The sequence below is a fragment of the Marmota marmota genome, unplaced genomic scaffold (assembly GCF_001458135.2).
Source record: "Marmota marmota marmota unplaced genomic scaffold, marMar, whole genome shotgun sequence".
NCBI classification, from domain to species: Eukaryota; Metazoa; Chordata; class Mammalia; order Rodentia; family Sciuridae; genus Marmota; species Marmota marmota.
Window position 1 is genome coordinate 2952632 of NW_026000001.1, and position 6000 is coordinate 2958631.

Here is a 6000-nt window from a genome sequence, read left to right on the forward strand (position 1 = left end):
TGTGGACCTTCAAGGCGAGGAAGCAAAAGAGGAGGAGCCCAGAGCCCCACAGCTGCCTTCAGGGGCTCGACCCACACCTGAGGACCCCCAGGGTGCACCCCCTGGGGCCCCAGCCTGTGACCCAGGGGCCTGGGGGAGACCTGGAGCTCTAAGCTGCAGTGGACCCATCTCAAGCCCCCAGTGGACCAAGAATGACCCGCCTGCACAGATGTCAGCTCCCACTGATCCAAGGGTCAGTGCCACCCGGCCACAAGGCCAGCTCCCGTGTGTTTACATGGTGTGCTGTGTGTATGAGTTTGAGTGTGTGTGTGCTGGTGTGTTTGGGTGTGTTTGTGTGTCTAGACATGCATGTGAGTGTAGCACGTTGTGTTTGGGGGTGTATGAGTGTGCGTCACGTGTGTACAGGCATGCACGTGTTCACACGTGTATATTCTGTGTACACGTGCTTCGGTGTGTGGTGTGTGTGTTTAGGCATGCTTGTGTGCAGGTGTGCAGGTGTGCAAGTGTGTGAGGTGTATAGACAGAGGTTGTGTGTGTGTGTGTGTGTGTGTGCGCGTGTTGCCTGGCCTCCCGTGTGCTGTGTGGAGTGGTCTGTCACCAGCCGTGCCTGACACACACGCACACACCCTGGCAGGCTCTGCCACACGTCACCCTCCTCCCAGAGGTGTCCGGCAGGCAGAGGTCAGAGGTCGCCCCTCCTGCTCCCGCGCTCTGGCACACCCTGTCACGTCACGGGGCGGGCTGCTCCAGGGGCTCACCCGTCAGTCCTCCAGAGTGAAGCCTCAGTGAGCAGGGGTCACGCTGCACCACAGGGTACAATGTGATGTCCCCAACGCCCCCATGTTAAGGCCTGCTCACCAGCTCAGTGTCACCGGAGGTGGTGCAGCTTTAAGAGAGGCAGGAGGTCCTTCAGCAAATGGGGGTGTGACCCCCCCTCCTGGTCTCTCACCTTCTGCCATGGTTCGCCACCACAGGACCAGCCAGCTGGACGGAACCCTCCAAAACTGAGTCAAAATAAACCTTTGGGTATTTTGTTACAGTGACGGAGAGCTGCCTGGCACACCTGTGCTGAGAGGAAACCCCAGGAGCTGGCTAGATGGGGCAGATGGCAGTTTGGCCCCTTGGTGAAAGAGGAGGCTGAGGTCCCTGCCACTGGGAACGCAACAGAAGAGAGGAGGTTAAGAATTTCTTTATTTTCCTGGTGCCCACGGGACCAGATTATTAGTGCCTGCTCGGGGAGCAGCAGGAGGTAGGGAGAGAAATCACACAGGCAGCCCCGGGGTGAGGAGGCTGCAGGCGGAGGAGGCTGCCTGCGGAGGTCTCTTCTGGGGGACAGAGGTGCAGGTTGTCCAGTGACCATCGGACATGACACCTCGCAGATCCGCACCATCGACTCACAGCTGGGTACACCAACCCGTCCGCTAGGTAGGACAGCGCCACCCTGTCACAGCTAACGTCACAGCAATAATCAAGTCCCTTCTCTCTCGCTCGCTTTATGGTGCCGGGGATGGAGTCCAGGGCCTCACAGGTGCCAGGGCCGGGCCAACCCCTGAGCATCCCCGGCTCTGACCCGGTTTCTCCTGCAGAGCTGTCTGTCTGCAGACTTCAGCAGCGTGAGCAAGAGGGAGAGGAAGGACCACGGCTGGGGAGGGCCCGGCTGGAGGGAGAGAAAGCGAGGAAGTCCTCTCGGAAAGACCAGGGTCTCTCTGGGGTCCAAGCCCAGGGAGCTCAAGCCCCCAGAACCCACTGTCGAGTGATCCACGGTAATGTGGACCCTGTGCACACAGGGAAGGAAAACAGGCGTCCACAGAAGAACTTGCACACCCGCGTCCTACGGCCACACACAGCCCGAGTGCCCTCCAGGGAGTGAACAGATAAACTAAAGGTGGTCTGCCCATACAGTGGAGCACTATTCAGCCATGAAAAGGTCCCAATAAACGCCACAATGTGGATGAATCTTGAAAACCTTTTACTAAGGGAAAGAAATCAGGCCAGAGACCACACGCTTTCTGACTCCGTTTATGCCAAGTGTCCAGGACACAGGACCAGAAGCAGACCAGCGGTGGCCGGGGCTGTAAGGACCAGGCGAGTACCTGGTAATGGTTAGGGGAGTTCTCTGGGGAAGAGGACAGTGTTCACAAATGAGATGGGGGCGGCGATGGTGGGAATGCTGCCACGTGCCAAAAGCCACTGGACTGCAACTGTTCTGTGAACGGCATCTTGGGGCTTTCCGGAAGGTGCCTGGCCACTCGCTCTCCCTCCTCTGTAAAGCAGGACTGTGACTCCCGGTGGAGGCTGCTCCCACAGTTAGATGAGATGCTGTGGGGAGTGATGTTGAGTCTGGGGGACAGCTGGCCAGGTGGTCTGTGGCCCGGGTGGTCAGTAGCACCCGCATTCCTCCTAACTGCCTCCTTCCTCCCCTGCCTTCCTCCTGGTGGTCTGACCCCCCAACCTCACCTTTGTCTTTCTGTCCCAGGGGCTGCTCTGACCTTGAGCCATGCGTGGGAACTGGGTGGCAGGCCGATGCCAAGCTTGGCACCCCACCCACGCTGACCTTCAGCGGCTTCCCTCTTGCGGCTGCAAGCCCCTGCCTACCCAGGAGACCCTGGGAAGGAGAGAAGGAACGGGGCACCTGGGAAGACGCAGGGACGTCGCGTGGCAGGATTTCACGCTGACCGCAGGCGGCCGCTGGTCTGCTGGCCTCTGATTGATCCCACTGAGGAGACAGTTGGCAGGACTCCCCACTGGGCCTCCATTCCGCCCGCCCGCGCAGGTTCAGAGTGCGGGACTGGGAGGAGGCGCAAGTCCCAGAGAGTCGGGTTCCCGGGCACCCCACCTGCCCACTGCCTCCGACTCGGAGAGACGTGGAAGGCCAACGCCGTCATCACCCCATTGCACAGGTGAGGAGGCTGAGGACAGAGAAGCAGAGGCCCACAAGGGGCAGCAGCCGTGCCACCCCTCACTTCTGCCCACCTGCCCCTGGGAGGCAGCAGAGAGGACTGGCACAGGTCACCTTGTCACGAGCTTTCCTCTGCAGAAGCCTTGCCCATCGCGTCTCTCAGGCCCCAACAGAAGCCCCTGGAGGACAGGCAGACCTCAGTGTGTCCGGGACCCTGTCCCCTGCCGCGAAGCCCTAACTGGGGGGACACGGAGCAAGGCCTCGGCACGTGCAGGATCTGGTGGCCCATTCCTGGCTGTGACGAAGCGCATCCCTTTCTCCAGCTGTGGGGTTGAGGGTGGACCCCAGCCCGCGATGGTGACCTCACGTCCCTCTGAGAGACTGAAGAGGAGCCACAGTGACGATGGAGGCAGAGCCTGGATGAGGCCGCCACAGGAAGGGACACTGGGGCCAGCAGAGGCTGGAGCCTGCCTTCCTGGACCCCGGAGGGAGAGGCCCAGCTGAGCCCTGTTTGGAATCTGCTCCGCAACCAGGAGAAGAGACGTCTGCCATCTTCAGCCCCCGCCTTGGGCATTGCTACAGCAGACACAGGACACTCCCCCCGTCCTGTGACCAAGAAGGACAACCTGGGGTCACCCCCACCCGGCTCCTCTGTGGTGTGGGCAAGTCCCCCTCAGGCCACGTGCGAAGGGAGACACCACAGGGACACACTTCAGGTCCCAGTCTTCTTGGGGCGCTCAGCTCTGTGTCCTGACACCCGCTGGACATGCCCACAGGACAGGCCCGCTGACCCAGGTCTCCTCCTGACAGGCCTCAGTCAGATCTCCACCCCCAACCCCGCTGCCCGCAGGTGGGACGCAATGACATCTCGCTCTGCTGAGGGGCTCCTGAGAGCCGAGCACAGAACAGACAGGGCCCTGTCCCCCGGAGCTGACGGACGGACGGCAGGCCGTCCTGCCTCAAGGCCTCCTGGACGGCCATCCAGCTCTGTCTGTGGGCTAGCAGGTGGTCGGAGTCCAAAGGGGCAACGAAGGTGGAACAGGGAGTCGGGGGACAGGGGCCCCCACCAGGCTGGTGGGTCTAGCAGCCTCACTCCCAGGGGTCCGACGGCGACTCCCCACCTTGCTGTAGGGACACAGAGGGCGAGGCGCCTGGAGGGAGGGGTCCCAGCCCTGGCTGACATGAGCCGTCAGCTGGCTGGGCCAGGCGGCTCTTTGCCCCCCCACCCCCCCCCCACCACGTGTCTTGCTGACCCCACCTATGGCCCACTTCACTTGTGACTGTCCCCCTTTGCCTGAGCAGAATGGCTAGGCAATGGGGTGACTGCCCTGGGCAGAGATCCCACCAATGGCCCAGCAGAAGGCTCCATCAGACCTCTGCCCCTCACCCCTGCGCTGACTTCTGGGCCCTCATTGGTGCCCGTCTGTCTGTCTTTTTAAAATCAAATCCGGTCCCCCTTTTGCAGGGCAAGCAGAGGGAGAGTCGAGGAGGAAGCCCGAGGGCGGTTTATGGGGGGGCTTATTTCAACCTCAGTTTCTCTGTAGTTTAAGTCTCACGGGCGTGAACGGCTCCGGAGGCCGCGGAGAAGCCAGCTGATTCAGCACAAAGTCATCTGAAAAATTCTCTGTCTGAATATAAATTGAAACCTTTAATTAATTCCACACAGCACCGGGCCTTGGCTCTGCATGAGAACACAGGCATGAATGAGGCCCGGCCAGTGGCTCTGCCCAGCCTCCTGCATGGTACCTTGATCCCCCTCCCTGTGGCCTCGCCAGGGAAAGCCCCCATCCACTTCAAGGTGGGATGGACACTTGCCTCTCAGCCCCTGGCAGGTGGGGGCCTGGGTGACACTCTTGTTCTGTTTCCTACATATGGTCGCCAACTTCCTGACATCCTGCAAAAGAAGTGGCTTGGCTTGGCAGGATTCTTGCAAGCCCAAGTTACCCCCCGAGCGTCTCTGAGGAGCCTGATTTGCTCCGACAGGACCCATGAGGTGGAGGGCTGTGGCTTCTGCTCAGGACTGTGGGCTCCAACCGGCCACCGTCATTGCCAACCTGGACAGGGTACCTGGCTCCTCTGTGCCTCAGTTTCACCGTCAACTGCATAAAAACAGTGGACCCTTGGTCAACCCCCTGGGAGATGACATGGAGCTGGGTGGAACCCCCCCAAGAGACGGGCCTGCTGTGCTTCCCTTAGACTGGGGACACTGGAGGCCCTCAGGGATAGAGGCCCATTCCTGGCTCGTGTGAGTATGAGGGAGCCCTCTGTTCAAGCATGGATTTGGAGAGAGGGCCCAGGAGGGTTCTCAAAATTCCTCCAGACCCATCCAAGCTTGCAGGGGGTGTCACAACCCAGGGAGGACCCTGGTGGCCCCACTACCCCAGAGTTCCCCGAGGCAGACAACAATCTTGTTCCAGGTAACAGCTCAGGACTCCTGGGGGCGCCGAATCTTGACTAAACTGACCCTCAGAAAAGAGACCCTTCAGACTCTATTTTTTTAAAATCAGTTATAACCATGTTATGGACTGTTTGCTAAGCACGTCCCAGACCCGCTTCCCCTTGCACTGAACCACTGATTGTGAATAATCAGGGAAAAGGAAGAAGACCAACCGGAAGGCTGCGACTCCTTTCCAGCCTCTAAGGCTGCTGGCGAGGCATGATGGTTCCCTGTTCGGTTCTGTGGGGTTTCAGAGTTGGGCAGCCCCCCACCATTGCACACACGGGGAGCGGGAGGGGCGCTGGCCACCCTCCTTCCTGCTGGACTTCACGGCAGTTCAGCTCTTCTAGTTACCTAAACCAGCGATCCCTACTACACGCCCGAGCCTGCGCGGGTTCTGCACTGGGGCGGGACGGCGCAGCCAGGTGGGTACAGGGGCGGTCCTCCTCTCACGCTGGGGAACCGAGGTGCGCACCGTCTCCAGGCTTTACGGTAAGCGCGGAGCGCAGGGCCACCACGTGGCGGCGGAACCCAGGCCCGGCGGGAATGCGCGGAATGCACGGCGCGGCCTCGCGCGGCGCTCGACCGCGGGTCCCACAGCGCGCGCTCGCGCTCGCGCCTCCTCCCCTCCCCCGGCGAAAGAGCCCCGGCACCAACACCCCAG